At 42.0% G+C, this 18,651-nt stretch overlaps 1 non-coding gene across 1 annotated transcript; it reads right to left on the bottom strand.

Annotated features, from left to right (window-relative positions):
• Positions 1-18,375: 18,375 nt before the first annotated feature.
• Positions 18,376-18,450, bottom strand: Trnat-ugu (transfer RNA threonine (anticodon UGU)). The gene has a single exon. It is a non-coding gene; the product is annotated as a tRNA-Thr (tRNA).
• Between the last annotated feature and the right edge of the window lie 201 nt (positions 18,451-18,651).

Below are 18,651 nucleotides of genomic sequence, written 5' to 3'. Positions count from 1 at the left end.
CACGGTGTTAACAAATTTCTCTTCTTGAGAAACGCTTTCCTTGCCATTGCCAGTCTACATTTTATATCCTCTCTACTTCGACCATCATCAGTTATTTTGTTACCCAAATAGCAAAACTCCTTTACTACTTTAAGTGTCCCATTTCCTAATCTAATTCCCTCATAATCACCCGACTGAATTCGACTACATTCCATTATCCTCGTTTCGCTTTTGTTGATGTTTATCTTATATCCTCCTTTCCAGACACTGTCCATTCTGTTCAACTGTTCTTCCAAATCTTTTGCTGTCTCTGACAGAATTACAATGTCATCGGCGAAGCTCAAAGTTTTATTTCTTCTCCATGGATTTTAATACCTACTCCGAATTTTTCTTTTGTTTCCTTTACTGCTTGCTCAGTATACAGATTGAAACAAAGATGTGTATGAATAGCATATTATTTTTTTCCAATTTTTCTGTAGTACGGAAAGTGTTTTTCCAATTATTTTCATTTATGCAGAAGCGTTCAAATGGCTCTGAGCACTATGGGACTCAACCTCTGAGGTCATCAGTCCCTTGAGCTTAGAACTACTTAAACCTAACTAACCTAAGGACATCACAGACATCCATGCAAGAGGCAGGATTCGAACCTGCGTCCGTAGCGGTCGCGCATCTCCAGACTGCAACGCCTAGAACCGCTCGGCCACACTGGTCGGTTGCAGAAGCGTATACGTTGTAAATAACATGTGCATTATTTATGTTGTGCAACAATAAATGTACTATAATATTGTTACAATTTGCTGTAATTCATAACGCTGAAAAATGTCGTTGTTAGATTTAGTGCAGCTGAGCTCGCTGAAGAAAACGGTAACACGCCGTGAGAACAAATAGTCACAAAGTGTGCACTAGTTTTTAGCTGCATTAGCATATTTTTGAGACTCGATATTGCTGCAACAAATTATAGGTTGTTAATGTACTGCCCCTGGTCAAAATTAAATCCATAGACCGTTCGCACCGATCACATTCTGTTTTTATATAATGAGGTGGGGCTGCAGTGTTGGACATTGGACCATGTCCTATCTGCAGTATCAAACGTCGTAAAACTGAACAACGAAAATAATTTAGACAGTAGATTACTTATCCAGTGTTTTAACTGCAAAGTTACTTTCTCCTCCGGACTTGAGCCTACGAATGCGAAAATATTTTGTTGACGCCGACTTGCACAGGGAGAAACGATCGTCGTAATAAAATAAGGGAAATCAGAGCTCGCACTGAAAGATAAAGGTGTTCGTTTTTTTCCGCGCGCTGTTCGAGAGTGGAATAACGAAATTACTGTGAGGATGGTTCAATGAACCCTCTGCCAGGCACTTGACTGCGATTTACAGACTGACCATGTAGATGTAGATGTACTGATAGTGTACATTTTAAATGGCAGTTTCTCCTTCCTTCTTTCTTTATACCTACTTTACTACCAGCTAGTCTAAGCCGCTAAACCTCTTTCGCCATAAGCACTAACTATCGTTTTAATCATGTTAATGCAAAATACCAAAGATCAAATAAATTCCTTGACAGTTTACACTTAAATATGTCAAAATTCGAAGTTTAATTCTAGCAGATAAAGTCGTTTTGAATATCCCATTACATGTTTGTCAGTTTGCACTTGTGCTTTGTCTTTTTGTGTAGTCATGGGCCTGCACTGTATTAGCATCGTTCCATTTCTGTAAAATTATCATTGTAGGCCTGCTTTTGAACATACTCAGAAATGTAATTTTTACAGTTCTGAAATGTAAAATTAGAAGCGCAATGTTGCAGTTTCTATTAAATACCATTGGCAGTCATGCCTATTGGGAATTGCAGTTGCATCAGTCAGAAACAACTGTTATATCGGACATACTGGAACGTCTTACTATATCCTTCTTGCAGATCACTTAGGACCTATATTTCAATACGACAATGCCTCACTACTTCCTGCCCACAATAATCAAACAGCAGTTTTTATTTATTTTTATTCCAAATCATTTCGAGCGGTGGTGCATCCAACTAAGAACAAATTTAAGGGCAATGGAACCAAATTAAACTGTATTTACATATCTTGTGTAAGATAAGAACCTAGTCAATTGGTTTTTAAAATTAATATCTGTACATTTTATTATCGTGAATCTGAGAAATTGAACGCTGTCATTCACAGCCAAGCTTTTCCATTAACCACTCAAATCAAAGAACTTGTCAGGTGTCAAGTGCAAACTTAAAGGAAGTGTATTTAAAGACCCCTTTTGCTAAGTCAGATAAACTTACGAATACACCTATAGGTTTGTAGTACAATGAACTAAAACGAGTTGGAGTGAGAAGTAATTAACGATTTTGAGTTTTTCATAGAGCGTTTTCGACCTTCGTTTCCTGTATATTACACATTGCAATATGAGTCACGTGTCGTTGGATAGTCCAATATCAAATTTCTTTAAAGTTAGTTTCCTCGTTACATAAATATTAGAAACCTTCTTTTGCCTGCACTGCAAACCGTCCGTAGTAGTCACAGCGCTGAAGGATTATTAGAGTGCATGCGAGTTTCACGTTTTTGGTGAGCTGAACTGCGCTTTCATTGGCTCTTATTGTCTATGTATTGTCCAGAAACACATCGATTTATGGAGATCTTTCGATCTCGTCACCATCGCACCCCCCTCCGGATTGTTGGTAAGATGGCCCAGGGGATAGCCCGTCAAAAGCTGAACACAGATCGAGCATGAAATCAGGAAGGAACTGTACTGAACTATGAAAAAAAGCAAAATAGAAACAGTGAACAGTCCAAGTTTAACAAGTGGAAGATTGAGTAAGGCCTAAGAGCGATGGCGTCATGGTTAGGTGGTCACTGTGTTTGACGGCGACGCGGGCGAGCCGGTTGTAAGCCCCGTCGTGTCTTTTTCTTTTCACAACTTTATGAACTGTTTGTATGGTCATTTAAATGTTTGTTCTCTTTCTTTAGTCTTGCCAGCTGTCATACTAAATATTGCTAGTAGAATATAAGTCGTGTGGTAAGAATGCATTACCGTTGCAAGTAAATGTGATGAATAGTGAGAGCAGGGGAGATATCACACAGACGTCTCACAGAAACGAAAACAACAAATAAACGGATATGATATACGTTACAACATAGTAATTAAAGTGTCAAAACTTCCAAAATGAAAAGCAACTTCAAAAACGTTGAAAACGCATGTTTTGACATAGTACAGAGAAACTGTGTGATTGTGAAACTGTTGCATTCATTTGTTGCAGTGTATGTGACAAACTATTATGTTTCCATTATTTCCTTGGGAGTGATCACATTCACATTCGTACGAACACCTAAATCGGCCAAGAGAGCATGTCTCTCACTCACCTGACGTCCAAAATAGGTCCTATCATATGACGCACATACTGTTACTAATACCGTGCGTGACACACCGGACATGTTTCTGATGAAAGACTTGTCGCCTTGTTATCAAAGGTTTGCGACTCCCATTCGAAAGCCACTTCCTTTCGGCTGCTAATAGAATATTTGTGCAGAATCAACGTTCATTATAGGTTCCTTTCTTACACCGCGCTGCGGCAAACGAACATTACACCACGGCACAGACACAAGTTACAAACAGCGAACAGCGAAAATAAAATAAAATAAAGGCATGAGGTAGCTTTGAATACGGCTCGTCCACTTTGCTGTCCAACATCGTGACCACTTAACCACGACGTCGTCGCTTGTCTTCTTCGCTCATTGTTAGCTTGGATCGTTCACTATTTCTATTTTACTTTTTTTAACAGTTCAGTACACATTCTTCCTGTCTTCATGCTTGATCTGTTTTCTGTTTTTGACGAGCTGTCAACTGGGCCCTCTTACCACTAAATCTGAGGGGGGTTTGAAGGGGAGCTTCCCTGGTGAGAATGCACAGGGATGAATAACTTGCAGTTTTCCCAACTGCCCTTGCAGAGGACAACAGAACACATATCAGGACACTGATCGACTTGTAGTACTGTTGCATATAGGAGTAGTATGACCACCACGATAGAAAAAAAAACAGATGATAACACGAACGTTTCAATGAGTAGCAAGAAACATCAGCCATTCCATATCTAATTCATCGTACAATGCAGCTCCCCCAAAGATCACTCATATTTTAGAACAATCTTGCGCCAAAATTTCCAAAAGCAACATAAATTAGACAAAGTTGAGACTCAAAATTATTCGCGGACAACTGTAGTTTCACTGCCCTGATAATTCTGTACTGATTAATGAACACGGTTTATAAAATCATTCGTCATGTAGTACATATCATTTCTTCGTATAGTACACTAATTTGCCAACTACGCCGAAAAAAGTACTGCACGAGTCATCAGAAGTACACTGAAACGCAAAAGAACCTGTTTAAGACAAGCGCCTAACGGAGTTGTTAGATCGGTTACTGCTGCAACAATGGCAGGTTATCAAGATTTAAGTGAGTTTGAACGTGGTGTTATAGTCGGCGCAGGAGCGATGGGACACACCATCTCCGAGGTAGCGATAAAGTGAAAATTTTCCCGTACGACCATTTCACAAGTGTACCGTGAATATCAGCAATCCGGTAAAACATCAAATCTGCGCCCGGAAAAAGATCCTGCAAGAACGGGACCAACGACGATTGAAGAGAATCGTTCAACGTGACAGAAGTGGAACCCTTCCGCAAACTGGAGCAGATTCCAGTGCTGGGCCATCAACAAGTGTCGGTGTACGAACCATTCAACGAAACATACTGTTTCGAGCGAATAGGCATGTACACTCTTTGACATAAAACTTGACTGGGGGCAGGCCGCTGCAGAGGCTAAGTCCGCGCCGATCGCGACTTGGGACAAATAAACTGGCCAACTCGCTAATTCTCTAAGTCCGACTGTCTGCACAATCTGGCAACACTGTAGACTGCGGCACTTCGTGGAGAAAGTCTTGTCCCATGTTAGAGAAAACCTACAGCGTTTTTGCCCGTGGTCTAGCGGTAGCATGCGTTGTTTCTGTGTACTACGTCTGAGGATCGACACCACCTGACGCAAAAGATTTTTATAGCCTCTTCTGTCTGAATGACGAAGATGTAGATTCAATCTATTGCACTTTCTGACACACCGATAACAAACTTTTATCCAGTAACCATTTTGCGGCAGATTTCCCGCAGACTGTCCTACTCTGGACTCCATATGCGGCAAAGCTCCGGGATCCACTTGCTGGCTACCGGCAGCGGCCGTGGCGACATCAGCGGCGCTGCACTCCCCAGTTCTTTATCGAAACCGCCTGCTACTGCTCATCACTTTTGATAATTTAAAACGCTTCATTATTATTAAATGTTGCTCCACAGAAAATTTCTACGATTTCCATTCTCGCTCGAAAGCAACGGAGATTACTGTATTACATTAATCGGCAAGAGCTGACTATGGCCCGAAATTAATTTTATACACTGGGACGAAATTAAACCACCTCACTACATTCAATGAATTTATAAATGCTTCATACCTCGTTTCTTTTTCTTTCAAAGCCAATTATTTGTGCAACTTTTGGCCAATATTGGGATGTTTTCGTCAAGGCAGAATGAGCGTCTGTGGTGTAAAGTGTATTACAGTTTCCGTTTCATTCCTTGTGGTATGTCTATGCGATAAACTGTGTGAATACCTTGCAATGCATGCTCTGTAGCAGTGCAGGAACACTGCACATTTGGAGTTCCATGAATGGATTCATGAAGTATTTAACGTATTGAACGGAAGTGATAGATTTAAACCAGAAAAAGTTATCATTTTTGAGGTTTAAGAGAACGGAAAGGAATTGCTAACGCCGGTGTCAGAAAACCTCTACAGTTAAACGCTATTGCAAAACTTTAGAGGAGAGGAACTATATTAATCAACATGTTCACTTCATAAACAACCTCCTGACATGTTAGATCTATATGACGAACAAAGCTCAAATTCGTATCGTTGACAGTCGTTTTGAATCTTTTCTGAAACTAGTTTACAGTGAAGCACGTTGGCATTTGCAAAGCAGACATCCGTGATATTAACATAATTTACTAAGTAGAAATTGCACAAAGATTTGTGTGTAAAGGTATTCTTCAGATTTGGTATAAGGAATTTTTACTAGCAGTTTGCAACTTCATTAATTAAAATGGAAAATAAAATGTTGTATTCAGCTGTTTTCACCGAGATCGGAACTACCCCCTCATACAGCACTAGCGTCGCAACGCATAAGGGAACCACTGAGCTAACAACACACTGGCGGTAATAGGCGGACTACAGTCAATGCGATATTGCCTGATCCTCTAAACGCAACATTAAACACACAAACAGGTGTTACTTATGAGAAGAACGCCGTTCTTTGGGTCCAGAAATTAAATATACTTTCGGTCTCAGCTTACAGTGGATTATATCGTATGAGTCTTCGATGCGAAAAACGAATGCCAAGTGAATTTAGCGAGGTAATGCCGGGCTACACCCGGAAGTAAATGCACTATCACAGTGTTGACAAATACTTGCTACGACGCTGCCAATTCTCAGCTCTCTTACGTGGCGCTCTTTAGCGAAATGCTTGTCGTCCTTGACCGATACGGTTCTTCAGAGGGGAGACGCGCGCGCACGTTTGGTTTTTATGCGGCGTTCTCCCCTGATGGTTTCTGACGTCGCCTTTTGGGCTATGTATACATTTGAGGCATTCAACTATCATTAATCCAGAATGATACAAGTTTCAGCTTCCGGCGCGGAAGAAGGCTGTTTACGCCTATGTTATATCTTTTAAACATAGGGAAATCAAAGCATGTAAGATAATTTTCCGTAGCTTTCATAATCATCTCAAAATACAAACGAAGTAAAAATACATGGGAAGCTTACTTGGATTGAATATAATGTAAAATATCAAACGCTTTGCACCTCGATGTCGAATGTGTCCACGTGCAATCTTTTGCAGCATACATATAGAAAAAAATGGCTCTGAGCACTATAGAACTTAACAGTCCCCTAGAACTTAGAACTACTTAAACCTAACTAATCTAAGGACATCCCACACATCCATACCCGAGGCAGGATTCGAACCTGCGACCGTAGCAATTGCGTGGTTCCGGACTGCGCACCTAGAACCGCTAGACCACCGCGGCCGGCATACATATAGAATGTCATGATTAACACGAGAATGTAGAAATATGTTGGTAGAGATGGAAGCAAGAAGAGATGCAGTTAACAAATATTCGATTCCTCATGGCATTCATTTCATTCGAGATTTAAGTAGAGGTAAAACGAGATATTACTTCTGCTAACGCGAAAGACACGCCGCACATAACTGTAACGAGGAATTCTTCGTCTTCATACGTTTCCTCCTTCCAAGCTGTATGGTCTATTATATACTAAGTAGCCTGATCATTGTTTCCGTAATGTTACCCTCTTGTTCAGCCCCTAAATGATGAATAGATTCCAAATGCATGTCTCTGAATGAAAGTAGTTGTTCGAATTCTTCCTGCGTTGTTTTCTGTGTTTGTTTGGAATTCATGAAGCAGAGCGCTGTGCCTCCCTTCCCCCCGTCCCCCCCCCCACCCTCCACTCACACACACACACGCCCCTCGAGGATTAGGTCACAAAACTAAAGTGTTTTTTTATCCACTGGCATAATTTATTCAGAGAGAATCAGCACATGACTATCAAACAAAACCTTCCATTTACAGTTGCAACACTCTAACCAGTAGCTGACCCAAGGATAATTCACGGTCATGGTCCGTAGTTAGCAGCTCTCTGCTACTGTGGCAAAGTCCGTACTACATTTTCGATCCTGCAGCACCAGTTTATCTGGTAACAAAAATGGTTCAAATGGCTCTGAGCACTATGGGACTTAACATCTTAGGTCATCAGTCCCCTATAACTTAGAACTACTAAAAACTAACTAACCTAAGCACATCTCACACATCCATTCCCGAGGCAGGATTCGAACCTGCGACCGTAGCAGCCACGCGGTTCCGGACTAAAGCGCCTAGAACCGCACTGCCCTGGTAACACTGTGTTAAATCAACAGGAGTAGTTGCAGAGTTATGCCATCCTATTTGTCCTCCCATTGTCAACTTTATGTATCTCACTTCTCCTGTAGCGTTGATCACGAGGTGCCGAAGTAAAGGAGTGTATTCTGCATGGCGTAACATTCAGTATTCCCTTCTTTCATACCCACTCTTCATGTGCATCGATACCAAATATGGATGTGATAACTTTTGCGGTTGAGAGAATGACAATAATAATCGTAACAAGAACAAGCAAATAATGAGTGAAGTTTATTGCAATGCAGAACGAGAATGGCTGTGAATATAAAAATCTATAAAAATAGGTTTGCACAATACAAATATCTTCTTAGCATTTTGTTACTGAATTTAGTTCTGGATGTTTGCAGAGAAAAAAGAAAATTCAGTATTTCTCTCTAGTGTAATATAATGTGAACCAGCAACTACCCTTTCCTTAGAACACGACTCAAGCAGGTCCCCTAGTAGCTAGTAAGGCATTGCTGCAATCTGTTCCCTGACATTGCTCTGATGACGGCTAATGCAGATAGTCCCGATTATGAAATACAAAACGTATTGCAGGTTAATTCCTGGGATCATAATATTAAATTTGCGATGTGACGGGTTATCCATATTACTCTTGAATATAAAAAGAAAAAATTATGGGAATTGGGCATGATCCCACGGCCACTTCCTCTTTTCCACCCTATACAGTGTGAGTCACCTAACATTACCGCTGGATATATTTCGTAAACCACATTAAATACTGACGAATCGATTCCACAGACCGAACGTGAGGAGAGGGGCTAGTGTAATTGGTTAATACAAATCATAAAAAAATGCTCGGAAGTATGTTTTTTAACACAAACCTACGTTTTTTTTTAAATGGAACCCCATTAGTTTTGTTAGCACATCTGAACATATAAACAAATACGTAATCAATGCCGTTTGTTGCATTGTAAAATGTTAATTACATCCGGAGATATTGTAACCTAAAGTTGACGCTTGAGTACCACTCCTCCGCTGTTCGATCGTATGTATCGGAAAGCACCGAATTACGTAGGGATCCAAAGGGAACGGTGATCGACCTTAGGTACAGAAGAGACTGGAACAGCACATTACGTCCACATGCTAACACCTTTTTATTGGTCTTTTTCACTGACGCACATGTACATTACCAGGAGGGGTGAGGTACACGTACGAACGTGGTTTCCGTTTTCAATTACGGTGTGGAATAGACTGTGTCCCGACGTGTCAAGGCAATAGATGTTCAATGTGGTGGCCATCATTTGCTGCACACAATTGCAATCTCTGGCGTAATGAATGTCGTACACGCCGCAGTACATCTGGTGTAATGTCGCCGCAGGCTGCCACAATACGTTGTTTCATATCCTTTGGGGTTGTAGGCACATCGCGGTACACATTCTCCTTTAACGTACCCCACAGAAAGAAGTCCAGAGGTGTAAGATCAGGAGAACGGGCTGGCCAATTTATGCGTCCTCCACGTCCTATGAAACGCCCGTCGAACATCCTGTCAAGGGTCAGCCTAGTGTTAATTGCGGAATGTGCAGGTGCACCATCATGCTGATACCACATACGTCGACGCGTTTCCAGTGGGACATTTTCGATCAACGTTGGCAGATCATTCTGTAGAAACGCGATGTATGTTGCAGCTGTTTGGGCACCTGCAATGAAGTGAGGACCAATGAGGTGGTCGCCAATGATGCCGCACCATACATTTACAGTCCACGGTCGCTGTGCTCTACCTGTCTGAGCCAGCGAGGGTTGTCCACGGACCAGTAATGCATGTTCCGTAGATTCACTGCCCCGTGGTTTGTGAAACCCGCTTCATCGATAAACAGGTAGAACTGCAACGCATTCTCTGTTAATGCCCATTGACAGAATTGCACTCGATGATTAAAGTCATCACCATGTAATTGCTGATGTAGCGACACATGAAACGGGTGAAAGCGGTGACAATGCAGTATGTGCATGACACTACTTTCACTCAGTCCACCGACTCTCGCAATGTCCCGTGTACTCATGTGTGGGTTCATGGCAACAGCAGCTAACACACCAACTGCACCCGCTTCTCCTGTGACGGGCCTGTTACGGACCCGTTTGCGTGCTACGACCATACCTGTTGCATACAGTTGGCGGTAGATGTTTTGCAATGTGCGGCACGTTGGATGCTCTCTGTCCGTGTACCGTTCTGCATACACCCTGCAGGCTTCAGCTGCATTTCGTCGACACTCGCCATAGATGAGTATCATCTCCGCCTTTTCAGAGTTCGAATACACCATGGTCACAGTTCCTACAACACTACACTATCACAGACGTCTGGTAACACGGTGTACTACAGTTGGTCTGCGTGCGGAGACGAATGCAGAATAACAATAGCAGCAAGCGCTACATGCGGACACTGGGACAGCTAGACCAAACCACAACAGTGCACTACAGCCACACTCGTAAACACGGTCGTCACCGTAAACATGTCCCTGCAGATGCTGCTCGCCGACCGTGGCCCGTGTTTGTTACAACACGCAACTGAACGTCGGAGGTTTCAAGCGTCAATTTTAGGTTACAATATCTCCGGATGTAATTAACGTTTTACAATGCAACAAACGGCACTGATTACGTATTTGTTTATATGTTCAGATGTGCTAACAAATCTAACGTGGTTCCATTTAAAAAACGTAGGTTTGTGTTAAAAAACATACTTCCGTGCATTTTCGTATGGTTTGTATTAAACAATTACACTAGCCCCTCTCCTCACGTTCGGTCTGTGGAATCGGTTCGTCAGTATTTGATGTGGTTTACGAAATATATCCAGCGGTAACGTTAGGTGACTCACCCTGTATAGCCCATTTCCTGGTAATCTTTCTATCAGCGTCTAGCTGTTCTTGCCAGTACTCCACACTTTTCTCCAGCTTCTGATGCCGAGTAGTTGCCATGCTCAATCATTGCAACCACTCGCACCCTACTCCCTCGATTCCACTGTGACTGCATTGGGACTGTCGCGCTTGTGACGTTACCACGCGTTTTATAAAGAGAACCATTTACTTCTCCGTGGGGAAACGATAAACGATGACTGACAAAATAAAAGAATACCTTTTTTCAGTTATCTGACCACAAAAATATAAACTTCGTTAAAATGCTTTGTCAAGAACCACTATTAAGAAAGAAACGACAATCATTAGGCAAGATATTAAACGATGCTGTTGTTCACTTTAGTCGGACCACAAATAAGCCGGCCGCGGTGGTCTAGCGGTTCTGGCGCTGCAGTCCGGAACCGCGGGACTGCTACGGTCGCAGGTTCGAATCCTGCCTCGGGCATCGGTGTGTGTGATGTTCTTAGGTTAGTTAGGTTTAAGTAGTTCTAAGTTCTAGGGGACTTATGACCTAAGATGTTGAGTCCCATAGTGCTCAGAGCCATTTGAACCATTTTTGAACCACAAATAAACAATAGAAGGTAAATTAAGGTTTCTGTCCCACTTATAATATTCATGTAATCCATTTGACTTATAACTTGTGTAACATGTTGAAAAAACACTGCTCCCTCTTGACACGGCCACTCGCAGCATGTGGCGTGATGAGCAGTGTGCTTAGTCACGAGCTGTTTGTGTTGACGAAGTAGGAACGCTGCGCCAGCCACTGTGATGTGGAAATAACAGTCGGTCTTTACCATGATCACATCATTCGACTACCCAAAAACTGACTCCCATTCTCAAATCCAAAGAAACTAGTGAAATCTGTCTTACCCAAGTTTTTACCATCACAAGAACACCCTTCCGATACGCTACCAAACTCGGAAGCATTCATGAAATGAGTTTTTCGGAAAGCATGTAAATCACTTCTGCATTTTGTGAGCCTGCCGGAGTGGCCCTGCGGTTCTAGTGGGACCGCTACGGTCGCAGGTTCGAATCCTGCCTCGGGCATGGATGTGTGTGATGTCCTTAAGTTAGTTAGGTTTAAGTAGTTCTAAGTTCTAGGGGACTGATGACCTCAGAAGTTGAGTGCTCAGAGCCACTTGAACTATTTTTTTGCATCTTGTGACGTAAAACATGGGCGTTGTTACTGTCCACAGTGTTGTATTCCAGGAGTTTCTGCCAACAGGCACTTCTTCAGAAGTGGTCTTTTGTTTTTTCGAATCGCTGCTCAAATGATTTGATGCTCTACATCAAGTCAGAGCTTTATTGCCATCTAACTTACAGTGTGACTAACACACGATATAACGCTTTAGGAAATCTCTGAGGTAGGAATCAATGAGAAAAGTCCGAAAATATTTCATTGTGTCATCAAGGAATGGGTTGAAATTAAAATTAGTGATGGCCGCAAGCAAAACGCTACCTAACGCGACCAGGTATTCTATCAGTTACACGTTGGAAGTAGTTCCCATGTGAGTACACTGAAGCTTTTGTATCAAAATCACATTTTGATCTATCAGGAACTAAATTCGACGGAGACTGGTCCAACTTCACGGCACTACAGCAAACCCTCCCCACACTCGATATAGTCAACTTGCACCTCTTAATAATATTTTCTTTCATTCGGTCTGGAGTGTGCTGCAAATTGAAAGGCTCGTTCAGCTGTTCTGAGTGCTTTTATAAGCACAATTTCCTGATTTCATCACGGTAAACATTACATGTAGATGTTATTTCTCTTTCCTTGGTGTATAGCCTTTAATAAAAGGGCAGTGAGCAGTAGTAAGATTAAGTAAGGCTATGCAGAGAAGTATTAGGTCGGGAAAAGAGACGATGGTAGTCGTAGGCGTGGTTTCCCATGTGGACAGCAAAATAACTGCTGCGGCAAAAGTAAGAAGGATATGAAATGTTGTCTGGAAATAGAAACAATATCTTTATTGAAAAAGAAAACCTGCTACATTCGAAAATTAATTCAAATATCAAGGCGTCTACTCCGAAAGTATTTCTCTCATTTCCTGTTGTTATTTTGCGATGTAGGTAACAGTCGGTAAGCATGAACAGGGGCAATAAATGGGCTTTAACCATGATACGAGTCACAGACGTGGGAATATTACTCAAAGGGTTAACAATTAGGTTTTCTGCTCTGTTTAGACATGTAGGCATACAGATACATCTGTCATTCGGATTGCATTGTACCCCATCCGCTCGTGAAGAATTCCAGCTAAGAAAATGGAATCTTTTTGCCACTAACGTAGTCAAGGACTCACAACCTCGTTCGTCGTATTTGGCAACTGTGTTGGTACGAGAATGATTTGCGGCTGTGGGACTGTGTTTTATCTGCTACAGCCATTTACTATTATCTTGTCATCTCGATAAAATATTGTGAATAACTGCCACAGAAGGAGTGGTTTTGAGTTAGCAAACGTATTTCAGTTCAAAATTGTCGCTTCAGGCAAGAGGTGGCCGTACTATCATGTTTCACGTTGCAAGCTGCATACGTCAGCTACGATTATGGTAAGGGCAGTATTTACTACTGCGAACGAGGCACTGCTGCAGTAAAGTGCTCAATTTACATAACCATATCTGCTTTTTTCAATAGTTCCAGTTTTTCTGCAAAAGCTTTATCTTACCAGTTCCTTCCGCTACAGCTCTTTTTTTTTTAAGTTCTAATGCCTAAGGGACAAGACTGATAGGGTCATCAGTCCCTAGACGTAGAAACTACTTACACTTACTAACTTATTCTAAGGATGACACACACATCCATGCCCGGAGGAGGACTAGAACCTCCTGCGGAAACGGCCGCGAAATCCGTGACACGGCGCCCCAGCCCGCGCGGCAACTGCTATTCTAAAGGTCACAACTAAAAGACTATTCTTAACCCTCCGTTTCATATGTGTTCTGGAAACCTCTCAGGATTTGCGACAGCAGTATTCTTCGCGAATATCAATTTACATCAACAAAAAAAACAAGACTAAGTCCCTTAAGACACTAGAATTAATTGTCAGTGACATGAATTTGTGTTGTATGAATGCTGAGTCTCGCGGCGATAACATTGAATAAAATTTTCTCGGGTTTCCAACCTCGTCAATTGCTTAAAACTGTGTTTAGTTTTAAGCAATTGATGCGATTGGAAATCCGAGAACATTTTATTCACGAATTTGTGTTGTTTACATCATCTCGGTGTCAAACAAGACGGTAACAGTTACTGAAGCAATAAACGAGGTTATTATTGATGTATTAACTATGGCAGCTATGAAGATAAAAACGTATGAAAATCCACATCAGCGCATTTTACCATTGTTTCCTTTCTTCTTCAGTAGTCTCACATTACATTTTTCTTTGTGAAACCACCAAATAAGTTCCATAATAACACCTGATATTCTAGTCATGTATAGCAAATTTCACTGAAGCTCATCAGTATAAGTACACTATTCATTTGTAGATTTCAGTGGTGTAATGTGCTATCGGGTTGGCGTCTGGCAACGCAGCACCACTAGGGCTGACACAAAGAGGCTGTGGATAGTAGTAAGGCCTTGCTGATGTGTCCAATGATTTCTTCATATTTCTACTGTTCTTGGTACTTGGCCGACCTGTTGAAAGTGTTTGCACGCCTGCGGTCATTCACTCTCTTTCAGCATTGGTGCTGTGGCACAATGATCAATTCCCATAATATTGTCTTTTTATATTGAGGAGTAATCTGGATAGCCGTCACGATCATGTGCCATCTACATCGCAAATTTAATATTACGATCCTAGGCACTAATCTGCAATACGTTTTGTATTTCATAATCGGAACTATCTGCATTAGCCGTCATCAGAGCAATGTCAGGGAACAGATTGCAGCAATGCCTTACCAGCTACTTGGGGACCTGCTTGAGTCGTGTTCTAAGGAAAGGGTAGTTGCTGGTTCACATTATATTTCACTAGAGGGAAATACCGAATTTTCTTTTTTCCCAGCAAACATCCAGAACTAAATTCAGTAACAAAATGCTAAGAAGATATTTGTATTGTGCAAACCTATTTTGATAGATATTTATATTCACAGCCATTCTCTTTCTGCACTGCAATAAACTTCACTCATTATTTGCTTGTTCTTGTTACGATTATTGTTGTCATTCTCTCACCTGCAAAAGTTTTCACACCCCTATTTGGTGTCGATACACATGAAGAGTGGCTATGAAAGAAGGGAATACTGACTGTTACGTCATGCAGAATACACTCCTTTACTTCGGCACCTCTTGATCAACGCTACAGGAGAAGTGAGATACATAAAGTTGACAATGGGAGGACAGATAGGCTGGCATAACTCTGCAACTACTCCTGTTGATTTAACACAGTGTTACCAGATAAACTGGTGCTGCGCAATCGAAAATGTAGTACGGACTTTGCCACAGTAGCAGAGAGCTGCTAACTACGGACCATGACCGTGAATTACCCTTGGGTCAGCTGCTGGTTAGTGTTGCAACTGTAAATGGAAGGCTTTGTTTGATAGTCTTGTGCTGATTCTGTCTGAATAAATTATGCCAGTGGATAAAAAACACTTTAGTTTTGTGACCTAACTCTCGAGGGGCGTGTGTGTGTGAGTAGGGGGGGGGGGGGGGGAGGCACAGCAGTCTGCTTCATGAATTCCAAACAAACACAGAAAACAACGCAGGAAGAATTCGAACAACTACTTTCATTCAGAGACATGCATTTGGAATCTATTCATCATTTAGGGGCTGAACAAGAGGGTAACATTACGGAAACAATGATCAGGCTACTTAGTATATAATAGACCATACAGATTGGAAGGAGGAAACGTATGAAGACGAAGAATTCCTCGTTACAGTTATGTGCGGCGTGTCTTTCGCGTAAGCAGAAGTAATATCCTGCTTTACCTCTTCTTAAATCTCAAATGAAATGAATGCCATGAGGAATCGAATATTTGTTAACTGCATCTATTCTTGCTTCCATCTCTACCATTATATTTCTTCATTCTCGTGTTAATCATGACATTCTATATGTATGCTGCAAAAGATTGCACGTGGACACATTCGACATCGAGGTGCAAAGCGTTTGATATCTTACATTATATTCAATCCAAGTAAGCTTCCCATGTATTTTTACTTCGTTTGTATTTTGAGATGATTATGAAAGCTACGGAAAATTATCTTACATGCTTTATGCTGAATGAGAAACACTGAATCATCCGTTTTGATTTCTCTATGTTTAAAAGATGTAACATAGGCGTAAACAGCCTTCTTCCGCGCCGGAAGCTGAAACTTGTATCACTCTGGATAGTTGAATGCCTCAAATGTATACATAGCCCACAAGGCGACGTCAGAAACTATCAGGGGAGAACGCCGCATAAAAACCAAACGTGTGCGCGCGTCTCCCCTCTGAAGAACCGTATCGGACAAGGACGACAAGCATTTCGCTAAAGAGCGCCACGTAAGAGAGCTGAGAATTGGCAGCGCCGTAGCAAGTATTTGTCAACACTGTGATAGTGCATTTACTTCCGGGCATTACCTCGCTAAATTCACTTGGCATTCGTTTTTCGCATCGAAGACTCATACGATATAATCCACTGTAAGATGAGACAGAAAGTATATTTAATTTCTGGACCCAAAGAACGGCGTTCTTCTCATAAGTAACACCTGTTTGTGTGCTTAATGTTGCGTTTAGAGGATCAGGCAATATCGCATTGACTGTAGTCCGCCTATTACCGCCAGTGTGTTGTTAGCTCAGTGGTTCCCTTATGCGTTGCGACGCTAGTGCTGTATGAGGGGGTAGTTCCGATCTCGGTGAAAGCAGCTGAATACAACATTTTATTTTCCATTTTAATTAATGAAGTTGCAAACTGCTAGTAAAAATTCCTTATACCAAATCTGAAGAATACCTTTACACACAAATCTTTGTGCAATTTCTACTTAGTAAATTATGTTAATATCACGGATGTCTGCTTTGCAAATGCCAACGTGCTTCACTGTAAACTAGTTTCTGAAAAGATTCAAAGCGACTGTCAACGATACGAATTTGAGCTTTGTTCGTCATATAGATCTAACATGTCAGGAGGTTGTTTATGAAGTGAACATGTTGATTAATATAGTTCCTCTCCTTCCTTTTCTGACACCGGCGTTAGCAATTCCTTTCCGTTCTCTTAAACCTCAAAAATGGTAACTTTTTCTGGTTTAAATCTGATGACCCTAACTATGACTTCCGATCAACGTTAAATACTTCATGAATCCATGCATGGAACTCCAAATGTTCAGTGTTCCTGCACTGCTACAGAGCATGCATTGCAAGGTATTCACACTGTTTATCGCATAGACATACCACAAGGAATGAAACGGAAACTGTAATACACTTTACGCCACAGACGCTCACTCTGCCGTGACGAAAACATCCCAATATTGGCCAAAAGTTGAAAATTAATCGACTTTGAAAGAAAAAGAAACGAGGTGTGAAGCATTTATAAATTCATCGAATGTAGTGAGGTGGTTTAATTTCGTCCCAGTCTATAAAATTAATTTCGGGCCATAGTCAGCTCTTGCCGATTAATGTAATAAAGTAATCTCCGTTGCTTTCGAGCGAGAATGTAAATCGTAGAAATTTTCTGTGGGGCAACATTTAATAATAATGAAGCGTTTTAAATTATCAAAAGTGATGAGCGGTAGCAGCCGGTTTCGATAAAGAACGGGTGAGTGCAGCGCCGCTGCTGTCGCCACGGCCGCTGTCGGTAGCCAGCAAGTGGATCCCGGAGCTTTGCCGCATATGGAGTCCAGAGTAGGACAGTCTGCGGGAAATCTGCCGCAAAATGGTTACTGGATAAAATTTTGTTATCGGTGTGTCAGAAAGTGAAATAGATTGAATCTGCGTCTTCATCATTCAGACAGAAGAGGCTATAAAAATCTTTTGCGTCAGGTGGTCTCGATCCACAGACATAGTACATAGCAACAACGCATGTTACCGCTAGACCACGGGCAGAAACGGTCTAGGTTTTCTCTAACATGGGACAAGACTTCCTCCACGAAGTGCCGCAGTCTACAGCGTTGCCAGATTGTGCAGATAGCCGGACTTAGAGAATTAGCGAGTTGGCCAGTTTATTTGTCCCATGTCGCGATCGGCGCGGCCTTAGCCTCTGCAGCGGCCGGCCCCGGTCAAGTTTTATGTCAAAGTGTGTACAGGTGTGGAGACAACCTCATGAATCCATGGACCCTGCATGTCAGCAGGGGACTGTTCAAACTGTTGGAGGCTCTGTGAAGGTGTCGGCCGTGTGCAGTTCGAGTGATATGGACACCTGGTACGTCCAGATACGACTCTGACATGTGACACGTACGTAAGCAACCTATCTGATCACCTTCATCAGTTCATACCCATTGGGCATTCCTATGGACTTGGGCAATTCCAGAAGTGAAATGATAATTAAATGGACACCCTAGCTGCAAACAGGCGTTGATGTACTTTATTGGGGACATGTTGAAAATGTGTGCCCCGACCGGGACTCGAACCCGGGATCTACTGCTTACATGGCAGACGCTCTATCCATCTGAGCCACCACGGGCACAGAGGATAGTGCGTCTGCAGGGACTTATCCCTTGCACGCTCCCCGTGAGATCCACATTCCCAACATGTCCACACCACTACATTCGTAGTGCGCCTAATAGATGTTTGCCCATCACACTCATTACTCGTGGCAGATTAATCTACCAAGTCATGTACGAGTTCGGGCGTAGCGTGTGCGTTCGCACAAGAAGGTCAATGGC

The sequence above is a fragment of the Schistocerca cancellata genome, chromosome 1 (genome assembly GCF_023864275.1).
Source record: "Schistocerca cancellata isolate TAMUIC-IGC-003103 chromosome 1, iqSchCanc2.1, whole genome shotgun sequence".
Lineage (NCBI taxonomy): Eukaryota > Metazoa > Arthropoda > Insecta > Orthoptera > Acrididae > Schistocerca > Schistocerca cancellata.
The sequence above is the reverse complement of the archived record's forward strand: the minus strand, read 5'-3'. Positions and strand labels throughout refer to the sequence as shown.